This window comes from Pleurodeles waltl, chromosome 7 (assembly GCF_031143425.1).
Source record: "Pleurodeles waltl isolate 20211129_DDA chromosome 7, aPleWal1.hap1.20221129, whole genome shotgun sequence".
NCBI classification, from domain to species: Eukaryota; Metazoa; Chordata; class Amphibia; order Caudata; family Salamandridae; genus Pleurodeles; species Pleurodeles waltl.
The window spans coordinates 119,468,526-119,483,718 of record NC_090446.1 but is presented as its reverse complement, the minus strand read 5'-3'; positions in this window follow the sequence as shown (position 1 = coordinate 119,483,718).

Genomic DNA, 15,193 nt, shown 5'->3' with positions numbered 1-15,193 from the left:
AGCCCTAGAAATGAGGTATTTAAGAACAGCTTACCAGGTTGGTAAGGCATATTTGGTTACCTGCATCAGTAAGATGAACACTGTCATATGGAAAAATCTTGGCATGTCCAAACAGGTGTTTCTTCATAGCTAGATGGCATACCATGGCCATGCAAAAGTTTAGAAAGAGCTTTATTACTATCCTTCCTTTTTTTAATTGAAGAAAGCAGTTGATGGTACACCTCACATTTTCCTTTAATTGTGATTACGGGGCAAAGAGTCATGATTTATCCAAAAGCGTCCTTCATGCAAATTATTACATTCAGTTCAGTGCCAAGACTTGGAATGTTTCCACCACAGTGAATCAGGAGAACATATTTTCCATTAACCTGAAAACATCAAATCACTTCACCCCTCTCATACCACTCCTACTAAAGCCCACACTAGAAAGTTCACAAAAACAAACACAAAAATCCAGCAGAACCAATTATTACTCAACCACCAGGTCAAAGTCTTTCTGGAATCGAAGCAGAGAAGCATTTTAAGAGGATGTAGCATTATGTAAGATAGATAAGAATGTGGAGGAACAATATTTAACAAAAGGCAGACAGAAAAGAAAATGCAGGTTCTGATAGGAAATGGTTTGACTAAAACGACTAGGGATAAGATGTATGAAGGACTTGCAAATCGGTCACAAATAGGTTAGTGACTGTGGCGTTTCTGTACGTGCTAACGCTGTTTGCTAACCAAAAATAGCGATACAACTGATTTCGAATCGCTATTTTTTGCAACCGATATTTGTGAGTCACAAATACAGAACTGATATTTGCGACTCGTAAACCTTACGTTTGAGGCAGCCGCAATTAGCAACTAGTCACTGTAGCCCGTGCTGCGCAGACAAATACACCCGTACACTTTCTGACTTGCACGAGGACTGCTGGGTCAGCAGCTCTCTTCTTTATTTATGAACTTCGGGCCCCGCCCACCCATGCAACCTCGCAGGGCAACAAAGTATGGTAGAGCCCGCGTGGCTCTCTACATCCCTCCAGGACTTTATTCAAAACCCAACAAACAAAACTGGACAAATCACAGAACTTGGATTGTCGTAGGAAACAGACCAGAGGTAAGTGAGGACAGAAAACTAGTACAGCGGAAAAAGTAAAGAGGGAAATGGAAACGGAACAACAGGGTGAGAGTGCAGAGAGAGATAGAGAGAAAGAGAGAGATAAAGAGAGAAAGAGAAAGAGAAAACAAGAAAATTAGGTGTACAACGGGAAACGTGTCCTGCATGCAACTACTGCATGCACCGGTCCTAACAGCCAGCCGGCTTCCTCCCGGGTCACATCCTGCATCCAGTCCTCATTTTCTCTTTCACAGTCACCTTTTCGGTGTGTGCTCCTCCTATGCATTCTGAAATCAGTTAGCATGCAAAGTCTCAGAGCCGCTGGCTGGGATCAGGGATGGGCCGAAGATGATACCTCTCACTCCGACTACCCGACCTCGTTTCCTGATCATCCTCTTCAGGCTGAGGTAGAGTATGGCTGGATGCCTCTTGATCTCCAGATCCAACATTGATCTCCCCACCAGCCTCTTCAACCACATCTTCCTCTTCGTCTCCCTGTCGGCCATCCACGGGCTCTCCTGCTCTTTTGAAATGTGAGACGTTCCTCATCACTTGCCTCTCACCACGGCAGGCTGTTACCATGGACCCTTGGGATCACACCACTCTCCACACCTCAGGCTCGAAAGTGGTCAAAAACTTTCCCCCAACTGTCTGTTTCGTACAACAACTTTGTCGCCTATTTGAAAGTCCCGGCATCTCGTTCGTCTTTGGGCTGTAGCTTGGTCATTGACCTTTCTCCTCCGTTGTTGCCTGGCAGCCACATCTAATGCAGGTGGTCCCGACAGAGAGCCTGCTGGGATACAGTCATGCGGGGCTACTCTGAACAGCAAGGCTGCTGGTGCATACCCCGTCGTGCTGTGGGGTGTTTCACGATAGGCACGTAAGAATTGTTGCAGACTCCTTTCTAGATCTTCACCCCTGTCCACTGCTATTCTCAGCACTCGATTCAGGGGGCGCATAAACCTTTCCATGTCTCCATTGGCCTGCGGCCAGTATGGCGTGATTTTGAGATGTTGAATAGACAGTTCATCTAGGAAAGCTCTAAAGTCCTGCCCCTGGAACGGGGGAACATTGTCTGTTCGGATCTCATCTGGAAGGCCAAAGGTTGCAAACGCTCTGTCCAGTACCGGTCTCAGGCTCCCGAATGAAGTGGAAACCACTGTCTCCACGACTGGAACTTTGTGAAGGAGTCAATCAGAACCACTGTCAATTTACCATCTGGGAAGCTCCCAAAGTGCATGCTTAGTTTAGACCATGGCTGTCAAGAGGGCGGTTCCGTTATCACAGGGCTAGTGGGCTGGTCAATCGATGTTATGATACATGAATGGCAGTTTCCTACAAACTAGTCTACCATCGTGTCCATGGCCGGGAACCACACCTTGGCGCGTAGCTGTGCTTTTGTTTTCGCTGCTCCTTGATGGCCTTGATGAGCCAACTTCACCACTCTATCCCACGGGCTGTGTGGGATACCTATCTTTTGGCCTCTTAGAAGGAGCCTATCACCTCCAACAGACAGTTCCTCTTTGACCCTCCACATTCATTGCATGGCTACTCTATCCTCCGGTCCATAGGTTTTTACCCCTTCCAGGAAGTGCTTCCGCCGGTTATGACTCATGGCCGCTTTCACTCTTCTGATGACACGGTCCTTTTTCGACTCTTCCGCCAACTCCGGCACTGTTAAGGCCACGGACACGCCGTCCGTATTATCAAATTGACAAAGTTCTCCATTTTCTCTTTGTCGTCGCCCTCCTGCATCCCTGAAGGTGGTGTCTGTGGATGCATCGACAGGTAGTCTGCGGGGTTACTCGCCTCTGGGCGATAGACAACAGTGAAGAGGTATAGCTGTAGTAGAACCGCCCACCTCTCGATTCTTGGGGGAGCTAGCCTCATGGATCCAGCAAATAACTACACCAGTGGCTTATGGTCAGTGACTACGTGTAATTCCTGGCCATACAAGTACAGGTGAAAATGTTTGCATGCCCATCTGATTGCCAGTGTTTCACGCTCCACCTGAGCATACCGCGTCTCCACCGCCGACAATGCTCTGCTTGCATACGCACCCTGGGCCCATTCTTGGTGGCCTTGTTCTGCATGAGTACAGCTCACAGCCCCACAGGGCTTGCATCCATGACCAATTTCGTTTTCTTCCTTGGGTGAAAGTACACCATGGTGACCTTGTCCAACAGTGCTTCTTTTATGTCCCGAAAAGCCTTGTCCGCTTCAGGAGACCATTCCCACTTGCGGTTGACCTTCGTTAGTTTTCTCAGGGGTTCAGCCATCGTGGCTAGCTGGGGAATGAAACGGCCACAGTAAGTTGCCATTCTCAGGAAGCTTCTGATTTCCAAGGCATTTTGGGGTGTCGGAGCTTGGCGAATGGCTTCCACTTTCCTGGGATCCAGCTGGAGCCCATCCTTTGAAAAGATGTAGCCAAAAAAATCAATTGAGGTGCGGTAAAAAGCGCACTCGATCTTGTGAAGTGTTAATCCTGCATCTGAAAGTCTCTGTAGTGTGGCCTTAAGATGAAGATGATGTTCTTCTCTCGTCTCCGAAAAGATCAATATGTCGTCGCTCAGGTTGATCACCCCCACCAATCCGGACAGTGTTTCTCTGATGGCATTTTGGAACACTTCCGCTGCTGACGACACCCCCGAAGCTCAGCCTTTTAAATCGCTGGAGTCCCACATGGGTGGAGAATGTGGTGATGTTCCAACTGTTGGGGTCCAGCTGTAGTTGGTGGTAGCCAGAATTCAAGTCCAGCTTTGAAAACCATTGTGCACCGCTGCGGTCCGCAATATTGTTGTCCATTGTGGGCGTGATGTGGTGCTCTTGCTTGATCGCCCGATTGGGTAGGTGCATATCCACACAGAGGTGGATGGCCCCTTGTTGTTTCGGCTTCGGCGTGATCACCAACGGCGAGACCCAGAGACTTGGCCCGTCCACTTTCTCTATGACCCCTTGACTCTCCAACATCTGTAATTCTTTTTCAACGGCCGGAGGCAGATGGAACAGCACTCTTCGTCTAGGAAACAGTTGCTGGTATAGCTTATTGTCCATTACGTTGACGGAAGCGCCCGTGTCAATGAGCACTGTGGCTTGGGTGTTGTTGGTCCTGACCGTACTCCTAGGGGGTGGTTGTCGTCTGTTCTTTCTCCCTCCTGTGAACGAGATGACGAACACGTCCTCTTCTTCTTTGTCCTCGTATGCTGGCAACTTAGTGTTCCCTTGTCCCTGGGGTGTGCGTTCCTCTATCTCTACATTCTTGACTGAGGCAGTCTTTCCTCTGGGCTCACGCGGTCTGCCTTTTCCCATCCTACACACTTTGGCGAAATGGTTCCCCTTCCCGCACTTATTGCACACTTTGCCCTTCGTGGGACAGCTGCCCGGGGTCTTATGTTCATACCCACAGCTGCCACAGACCCCTTCTTGTCTGGAGGTGCTCGGTTGCCACCTGGGCCTTGGCAAGTGTGAATGGCGTCCACTTGTTCTTCCTTGATGGCCACCTGCCTTGGAGATAGCGCAGCTGACATAGTCTGACCACTTACCGCTGACATGGCATCTGCCCGGACAGCGGAAAGTTCATGAGAGCGCGCTAGGATGAGGATCTCGTCTAGGGAAATGCCAGGTTGCCACATAATCAGTTTGCGTAACATGTTGGAACGACATCTTTGAATTATTTGTGCCCTTACTTCCTCGTGTTGATTTAGCCCTACGCACGTTCTGACCAGCTTCCGCAACCTAGCATAGAACATATCAACCGACTCCATCTCTGTCGGCTGGGCCTGGCGCAGTTTGAATCTCTCATAGTCTGGATTGAGTTGAGGTTCAAAATGCCTGTTCAGCGCCATCACCAGATCATCAAAATCCGTCCGATCTCCGGTGTCAGGTAGGGAGTCAAACAACTCATGGAGCTCATCGCCTCCCATGTGTAGCATTAGCGACCTGCGCACCGCGCCGTCTCTTTCCCTCGTGGCGCAAAAGTAGTGCTCTAGTTGGCCAAGCCAGGCGCCATCGTGGCGTGGCCGTGGCTGGATCAGCGAGGTGGCTGAAAGGAGGCAGTGCCGCCACCGACAAATGGGCTCCCGCTGGAGCAGGTGCGGGCCGTTGCTCTTACGCACTCATTGCCTCTCGTGTCTCTCGTCTTCTTTGTTTTTTGTTTTTTTCTTCTCAGGTGTGTATTGGACACGTCCCCTTCCTAGTGTCTCACCTTGTTCTAGGTATCTGGGGATACCCTTCCTCTGATGTGCCCTCGCGCAGGACAACGCTGATACACCTCTAAGGGCCACTGACTTGACTGCCCCACCTCCTGCCTACTCACAGCCCAACCTGTTATGGAAGATGCAGAGTCAAAGGAATTAGGGTTCTGAGTGGCAGGAGAAGTAACAAGTCACAGCACTTATGGGCTCTCAAGAAAGGAGTGTGTCCCCACCTAGGGTTTACACAGAGGGGAAGAATGAGAAACACCACTCTTGGTGTCAGGAGTGACTGTTGGGGACCTCTGACCACGTGTGTCCCACTTTTGTGCTGGCTTGGATCTTGCCACCTTACCGGGTCCTCGTGGGCAGGGCCTCTGATGCTAGGGAATTTCCCTTGCCGCTCCTTCAATGTTCAGGGAGTTCCCAGCAGCGGCGGTCCAGCCGCTTGTAAGCGTCCTCTGGGCACCTCGCACGCCCGTTGCTGCAATGAGAGGTAGGCTGTTTCCCTTCTCTGTCGCACGACGCTTCGTTGTTTCAGCCCAAAATGTATGTGCATAGCAACGCAGTGATATGATCACGCTCATCGCCACTGTAGCGCGTGCTGTGCAGACAAATACACCCGTACACTTTCTGACTTGCACGAGGACTGCCGGGTCAGCAGCCCTCTTCTTTGTTTATGAACTTTGGGCCGCGCCCGCCCCTGCGACCTCACAGGGCAACAAAGTATGGTAGAGCCCGTTTGGCTCTCTACAGTCACAAAAAACGCCCATTTACACATGCAATTTTGCACTGATTCCTTTCAGGTGGTAACTGTGTGCAAGATATAAAAGCTGGCCCAGAATGTATTAAGGTTTCCACAATGGCTGCTCTATCTGTGATTGTGAGGAGGATGCGACAACTGGATGCTCAGCAGAGGAGAAGGAGGAGGAGCCAGAAAAGGATTCTTTAGAACCAGGCTTACCCTTTTCCAACAGACAGAGAAGGAAATCTTTGAAAAATACTAAGTAGTGCAGTTACAATAGATTTGATTGACTTACTGAAACCACATCTTGAAAGCAGTACCATGCATAGCACTTCCATCCACACTCATATGCAGGAGTTGTGCTCACTGTACCCTTTGGCCTTGGGCAGCTACCAGGGCATGATTGTTGTTGCTGGTGGGGTGTCACAAGTGCACTGTCATGTTTTGCGGGAATTCCTATATGCCTTTCTCCTAAACATCAACAGTTACACCTACCTACGCAGGAATGCAGAGGAAAACAAAATTCAACTTTTACAGGGTGGACAAATTCCCCATGTCGTAGGGTGTGTAGATAGAACACATGTTCTTATTTGTCCCCCACCCCATATAGAATAGGAAAAAATACACATTACCTTAATATCCAAGTTGTATGTGATGTAATCACAGATTTAGTGGCAAAATACCCAGGAAGCGCAATCCTAGTCAGGGCAAGTCAATGATCCAATGTAAATTAGCCTGTGCTCACTCTCTGGTAGCTGGGTGCAGAGCAGGCAGGCCTAACTTAGAAGCAATGTGTAAAGTACTTGTGCAACACACACATACCATAACCTCAGGAGGTAAACCATTGACTGAAAGTAGCGGGTGGCAAAAGGAAAGGAGGACCACTCTGGACAGTTCACAGGCGTAAGTGGCAAAGTTTGGCAAAGCCCCACGGATTGACTTGAAAGTAACGAGCAGAAAACGAAAAGTAGGGCTGTTCCGGATGGTTCACAGGCATCAGTGGCAAAGTTTGATAAAGCCGCTGGGGTTGACTTGAAAGTAGGGAGCAGCAAGGAAAAGCAGGGCCACTCCGGGCAGTTCACAAATGCGAGCGGTGAAGTTTAAAAAAGCCGCTCAGGATGACAGAAAGTAGCGAGCGTTAAATGGAAGAAGGGCTGCTCCGGGCAGTTCAGAGATGTGAGCGGCAAAGTGTGGCAAATCTGCTTGTGCTGATAGAATGTAGTGAGTGGCAAAGGGAAGCAAGGCCACTGTGGGCAGTTCACAGATGCGAGCGGCAGAGTTTGGCAAATTGGCTTGGGTTGATGGAAAGAAGCGGGCAGCTAAGGAAAGCAGAAGCCGATTGGAGTCACTCTGGGTTTGGAGAACAAGTCTTGGGCTATGGGCAGAGATCGACATGCAGCAGGGTGGCGCAGCAAAGTAGGGCAGCAGTTCCAGAGAGCAGCCAATCCTGGCAGAGTGGCAGTCCTGGCACACAGCAGCTTTCACTCAAGCAGCGTTTTCTTGAAGTGTAGAAGTTCAGAAATGTACTGATTTTACTGGGTCAGAGACCCAGTTCTTATATTAGAAAGTGCCTTTGATGGGGGGTGGGGGGGTGGGGGGGTGGTGGGATGACAGCAAAGAGTTCTTCTAAAGTGCACAGGTCCCCCTTTCAGGTCAGCCTTGGCTCCAGACTATAAGTTGGAGGTTACCAGCCCCTTTGTGTAGGCTCTGGTCACTAAGCTTTGAGGCTTAAGTGTGCAGATGCACCTTTGAGTTTACTGTGTTGTGGGTGTCTGAAAGGAATGCACAAGTGTAGCTGTCACCTAGCCCAAGCCAGTTGTGTATTTGTGTAGGTACACAGGGCAGTGAGTGCAGCAAAAGGCCCACTTTCTAAAAGTGGTATTTCTAAAATAGTAGAAATAAGTCTGACTTTACCAGTAATTGGGATTTATTATTACCATTTCAATGGTACTAAACATGATGTAGCTACTCCTCTCTGATCAGGAATTACAGCTTAAAGGTAATATTCCCAATGCTGGCCTATAGGACGGGCAGGCCTCACAGCAATGAAAAAAGGACTTTGGGAGTTTTTCATTACCAGGACATAAAAACTTAAAAATAAGTGTTGTGCCATTTACTTACATGGCACCCTGCCTTATGGGCTACCTAGGGCCTACATTATGGGTGGCTTACATGTAATTAAAGGGGAGCTGAAGGCTTGGCACAAGATTTTAAATGCCAAGTCAGGATGGCAATGAGATTGCCCACACAGGCTCTGCAGTGGCAGACCTGAGAGATGTTTACAGGACTACGTAAGTGGGTGACACATTCAGTGCTGCAGACCCACTAGTATCATTTAATGTCCAGGTCCTGGGTATATGGCATATCACTTTATAAGGGACTTACATATAAATTAAATAAATATGCCAATTGTGAATACACCAATGTTACTATGATTTAGGGGAGAAGCATGTGGAGTTTAGGAGTGGTTAGCAGTGGTAAAGTGCTCAGAGTCCTGAGGTCAACAAAAAGATGGTCAGAAAAATAGGAGGAGAAAGGCAAAACGTTTGGGGTAAGACCTCCCTAAGCATGCCAGGTCTAAGAGATGGTTATTTATTAGGTAATGCGATTCTGCAACATAATACATATGAATGTGACTGTCAAATCTTAGGTTCTGCCATATTCACACTTATGTTTTTTGTTCTAGGTGACAGTGCATATGCTTTAAGGCCTTGGATACAGGACCCCATACCTAGCCCCAGCAAACCAAAACGAAAGGCATTACAACATTGCTCACAAAACAAACATTTGGCATGCTGGAATCAAGATTTTGGTACCTTCACAAGAGTAGAGGTGCACAACAGTATGCTACTGAGACAGTCTGCAAAATTGTGGCAACATGTGCCATGTTGCACAACATAGCAGCCAGGTGCGGACTACCCATCACTTTGGAGAAGAGAGATTCTGAAGATGAGGATCCAGAACCACCTCATCAGCAGCCTAGAGACCAAAGTACAGCAGTGGAAGGGAGACTGTGATGGGACCACATTGTAACAAATTACTTTTCAAAGTAAGTTCCATGTGACACTACACTTACTGAAACAATGAAAGCAAAGTTGATGCAGCAAAGTAAAGCATCCTTTACTGTCAGGGTACTATGTCCATGGTTTATGTTATAACTAAATGATAACAAAGTAGCCAGTAAATTACAAGTGTATGTTGTTTACATCATCAAAATACTCACAACCATGCCAATATAACATAACAATATGATGTGTCCATCACAGCTTTCTGCAGCTACGTCCAACATGGCCTGCCCCTGTTTATTCTCCAGCAGCAGTCGCTACTGCATTGCAGCGCATTTGCATCACTGGCAGAGACGCTGCTAACACTCAAGATGTCCTCACTATCCTGTTTGGCAGCTCCAACACCACCTGCTATCTGTGCATTTTGTAACAGTTGTGATCTGCCCTAGGCCCCGGCAACATCACCACGAAAGTGGCCAATTTCCACCTGCAGTGTAACTGTTCTCAATAGGGTGGAAGTGGCATTGGCCAAATGGCCAAAGGAATGAGTTAGGCTGTCCATTCTAGCCGCAGCGCTATAATCACAATGCCTTTTATAGGCACGGTCAGCACACATGTGCTGGCATAATTCCTGTAAGGCAATGGTGAGGCTGACGACATTGGTGTTCATGGTTGCCAATTTTGTCCCAATGTTATCAAATCCGAATGATATGCATTGCTGCATGTTCTGCATCTTCCTGATCATGATTTTCATCTGTTTGTATTGCAGATGTTGAATTCGTTTCACAGTCGCCTCACGGCCTTCAAACGCCTGTGCATTGGGTTCAGGATCTACAGCATGATGTGCCTCATGGTGCCTACTGCACCCACGCCCTGGAACACGCCGGTGTCGTTGCCTCACACATGGGTGCTGGATGGGACTGGTTTGCAGAGGGACTTCATTGTCCTCCGTTGATGCTGCCTGTGGTGACAGTGAGGCAGTGGTACATTGGGCTGGTGTTGTGCTTGGGTGACTGGCAATGGCAATGGGTTCCTCAGCTGCCATGCTTGTGCCCTCCACTCCCTCCACATTGGTCTCATCAGTATGTACCTCAGGGAGGTCTGTGGGAAACATGAGAATCTGTTTACTCACCAATATGATGAGATATGAAGGTGTATGTTTTGATATCAGTATCCCAATAAATGTGAACATGTAACTTCTGTGCTGACTTTTTGGCTACGTGTCCTAGAATTCACTATAATGGTGCTTTTTGACTAACTTGGGGAACAACTGTCTGATGTATGCTGCAGTTCTATGTGGACTTGGACACAGATGTGAGATCTCAGATGTGACAATAGTAAATAATTCACACTTAAACTTTATGAAGTTCCAGGTGCCGAGCTGTCAATGTTCCCAATCCCCACAACAACCTCAGGCTCCAGGGTGGTCTCAACCAAGTTCTCTAGTGCAGTGGGTGGGGCTACAGTTGGTGGGGCACCTGCTGTTGCCCAGGATCCCGACAGTTACATTGCAACCTTTTCTTTAGTATGTGACACGAGTTCAATCCACATCCTACGGATCTCATCCATGCAGCGTAGGAAACTCCAGCTGCATTCATTTTGGTCTGCATTTCCTGCCAGATCCCTTTCTTTTGTGAGTCTGTCTTTTGTGAGGCTGTCATGGATGACCTTCCAAACAGTACCTCATGGTTCTCACAGCACTCCTTAGTCAGGGTCTCCAACTCCTTTTCAGAAGATTTAAATTGTCTTTTTCTTCCTCCAGCATCTGCTTTGGCTATTGGTGCAGATTGAGCTTCTTTGGGGTTTGGATACCTGTGCTGGAAATGGCAGCTGCACTCCACCTTCACTCCACATCACTCAGGCTGATCTCCAGGCAGGTACTGTGAGGCACTTTCTGGTTCGGAGGTGATTACCATGACCAGGGAGTGTTTTTTCACTACTTGCGGTCGCGTTCACAATTTGCAACTCTAGTTGCAATTTTGGAAATCGCGAATAGCGGTTTCCAAATGTGCAATGTGACTGGGTATGATTCCCAATTTGTGGGCTCAAATTGTACATACATAAAGAATTGTGATTTCCTGTTTGTGTTTTGCAGAGATTCGAAATTAGGAAATTGCAAAACTGTTCTTTTGTACATCTAGCCCTAGATCACAAACTGCATGGCTTAATGTGGAGAAAGTAAAAAGGCTATTTTGAAAATGCGAAATATCAACATTGATTCTCGTTAGTATGGCAAGAGGACCAGTGGTGAGTGGGAGGGCAGACAATTATGCTGTAGCAGCAACATTCATCCACCATTTTAACTATGATGACTGCAATTTTAATGAGTTCTGTTGCCACCCTCCCTCCTAAAAGACTGATTAGTAAAGCAGAGAGAAAGATTGAAACAAAAAAAACTTCAAAGTTACTTTTCGTCCTTTTCTGAAAAAAGACACACCATCAACATTAGAACTCTCAACAAGAAAAATCTGAAATAGTGAGAACCATATGTTTTTAAATAGAGAGACATTGATGTAATGAGAGATGCTCTGGGTAAAGGAAACCTGTATTTGAATTAAGCAAGAAAAAGCGATTTTTCTGGGTAAGATGTTTTTGGACATTCATTTTCTGTCTCTCGCTCTGCCACACTAGTTGAGTCACACTAACTGATACACACTCTCTATTTTGTCTTAGACATCTATCAGATTTCTCACTCATCATGGTTATCAGTTCTCTCTGAGTCTTCCTCTGTTTTCATTGTTCTCTGTCTTCCAATCTTTCAGATTCACCTGCTTAACAAATGTCCAAACTCCAGATATCTCTCCAGCTCACTCTTTACCTCTCCTTCATTGTCTATGCCTCACTACTTCACTTATCATTCATATCTCTCTGTCCCTTTGTGCACAGACTACATCTCACCCTCCCTTCACAGCGATGACTGCCAATGCAAAGCTCCAGCATAGTCAGCTCTTCTTGTCCACAGCAACCATCCCGACAACCACCATAGCGAGTCCTGCACTTTGCCCTGACAGAGACAGCCCATGACGCCTGTCAAGGTGAATTTCCAGCGATGCTCGACCTGCTCACCAAGCCAACAATTACCTCCTTGCGGCACCCACCAACGTGAGCAGCAGCTCTTCACGCAGACTTGAGAAGATAACTCTTTGTTGGGATGAACCAGGTCCCTGTACTTGACCCACGCTCCATCGTGGTCGACCTGAATTTGTGATTTTACCCTATTTCTGTGAATGGGACTTTGTGGTTTTTGGCGCTATTTTCACCCAAAACCTTAAAAACCTGTATCTCCAGTTCTACTGATTAGATTTTTGTCATTTTTATGTCATGTCATGTATTGAGTTTTACTCATTTTTCTAAACATGGTTTAGGATTTTTCTTGAGTTGTGTTTTCACTTTATTACTGTTTGAGTGCCTCATAGATACTTTACAAATTGCCTCTTAGTGGAGCTTGACTGCTTTTGTGCCAGGCTACCAGCTGGGTAATCAGAGGTTTATTTAGTAACTTTTGTGGTTCACCCAGACAAGGATTGTGTTTATTGCTTGAGTGGGGCTTCCACCACCCTCAATTAATAACTACATTTTTTACATAGTCCGTCACTCTCTCTTCTTGTCTCATGTTCTCTCAGCATCTTTCTTTCACTTCGTTTCTTCTTATCCACATTTCTACCCCTCTCTCCCTGTCTCTCTCTTTATCTGTCATTTACTATTTCATTCTGTCCCTTAATCAACTATACTTTGATTCCAGTCTATGCCCCATTTTATTAATATTTTTCATTTTCCGTCCCAACCTTTCTCTCCCCATTTTCCTCTCTCCCTTTCTTGCCCTCCCCTTTCTCTTCTCTCAGTTCATCTGTTTCTTTCACTCTCTGTGTCTCCCTTTTCCTAAATCCTTCTCACTTCGTCGCTAGGACGCATTTTCTTTCACTCTGCTTGCAGCACTTTCTTTCAATGTCACTATTGTAATCTCTCCCTGACTCTCTCTGGTTTCATATTTTGTATTGTGTTTTATTAATTCAAAATCTCACCCTATATATAGAATTCACACAGAGATAATTGCAAACGTAGCAGACTGTGACACAGAAAGAGGAAACATCATCAAACAACCACTGAGCACGTAATCAAAGATTTGAGTCCTATTATCCATGTTTCACAATGCTTAAATTGTGTAAACCAAATTTAAACATAAAATATAAACTTTATAGAGATATGCCTTTGCCCAAAAAATATATACTTAAACAAGTAAAAAAAATCAGTCTGTTCTCTCACTTTCCAACCCAATCTTTTATTCCATCTCCTTCACTCCCCCTCTCTCTCGCCATCCCTTTACTGTGTTCCATTTCTTTCCATATCTTACCTGCAGGGCTGGACCGGCTATAGCAGGCATCGGGCGTTTCCCCAGGAGGCTGGAAGAGTGAGGGCCAGTTTTGCAGCAGTGTGGGATGGTTTTGTTACTGGGAGACGGTTTTGCAGCATTGCTGTAACAAAAGCAGCAGTTCTTCACTCTTGTATGCACAGCCCCCGCCCCATGTCCCCCAGGGGGCTGGTCTGATAAGGTCGCCAGGGCTGCTTTGCGTTCCCAGTCTGGCCCTCCTTACCTGCTCACTATCTCTACCCATCCTCTCCTTTTGTGGCTCTCTACCTCTGTCCCTCTCTCTACTGTCATTGACAACCTCACTCCCACCCATCCCTTTCCCATCTTCCCTTTCTGACCCTCTTCCTATCTCCATCTGTTTCACTCATTTTCTCCCCCTCCCTCCTTTTGGTCTTCCTTTATTAACACTTTTTTCATGCTCACTATCTCATTGTATATCTGTTTTCTGATCTCTGTAATTTTCTTCATATACCTTCTAGCACTGTTGCTTTATGACTGCATTTTCACTGCTCTGTATATCACTGTAGTGCTGTGTGTATCTATTTTAATGATCCCTCCCTATTTCTCTTTGTCAGACCATTGCTCCCTCTATTGCTTGCTCAATGTCTCTCCCTCCCCTTCTTCTGTCTCCCAATATGCACATCTCTCTCTTATGCGTGCTCTCCCTTGCCCTTCATTATTATTTTCCACTCCGTTTCTCTGTCCGCATCAATTTCCGATGGCGCACTGTTCATCACTCTGTTTTGGTTCCTTTATTTCTCTCACTCTCTTCATAAAAATGCTTTCCTTTTTTCTTGTTGCCACTCTATAATTACAACACTCATTTCTGTTCTCTCTCTTAGCCTAACTCTCTGTCTCCCCTTACTTCTCTGGAAGGCTTTTTGCTCCCCCCACACCAACTTTTTACACCCATTTGGACTATTAACTGCTGGGTTTTCAACTCTGAGAGTGCACTGAGGACTGCTAACCAGACTTCAGTGGCAGTGTTTTAACCCTATACAAGTTACATGTTGAATTGGATATACCCAATTGGCAAAGCCGAGTGCTTATCAGTCCCTAGTATATGGTGCCCAGGGTACCCGGAGCATGTAAGACAGTGTCTCCACTCAGGGCTGCAGCACTGTTTGTGCCACCCTTCATTTGACAAGGTACAAAATGGCTCCCAGCCTACCACTGCACACTGGATGGACAAAGTTTTCACTACCAGTTCAACTTTGCCATTCAAACCAATAGCAAAGCCACCTTACCCCTTCACATTTTATATATCTTCCCTAAGGAAGGCCATTGGATTTCTATGTTAGGGAACTGTATTTTGGTAAGTGAGAAATATTTTGTATGATATGTCTTAACAGCAACACTTCAAAATTGTTGTTTTGCTTTGATTAAAGTTGGTAGCCCCATTGGCTAACACAGGGTTACTTGGTGGCTTCCCATCCTGGCTAACTTTTGACTGGGACTACCAAACTGAGTCATGTACGGTATCAAATGAATCATGGCATTAAATGTGACCTGATTGCCAGGTCGAAAATAATGTCACTGGTAAAAGTAGGCAACCTTTAGAAAGTTTCCAGTCTGTGCTCTGCTTTCTGACTGTCTGGGAAAATGTATGAACAACTCTCAGACCCAGGAACAAAGGCAGCGCCACAACAGCGTGGTGTCACCTCCTCTGCTGGGATGGGTACACAGCGGGTTAGCCCAGAGGCAAGCTTAAAAGGGTAAGCCACCTTGGATGGGCTGCCCGGCCAAACACCCCTGAGGCGGATGCCTTTTGTTCCTGTATAC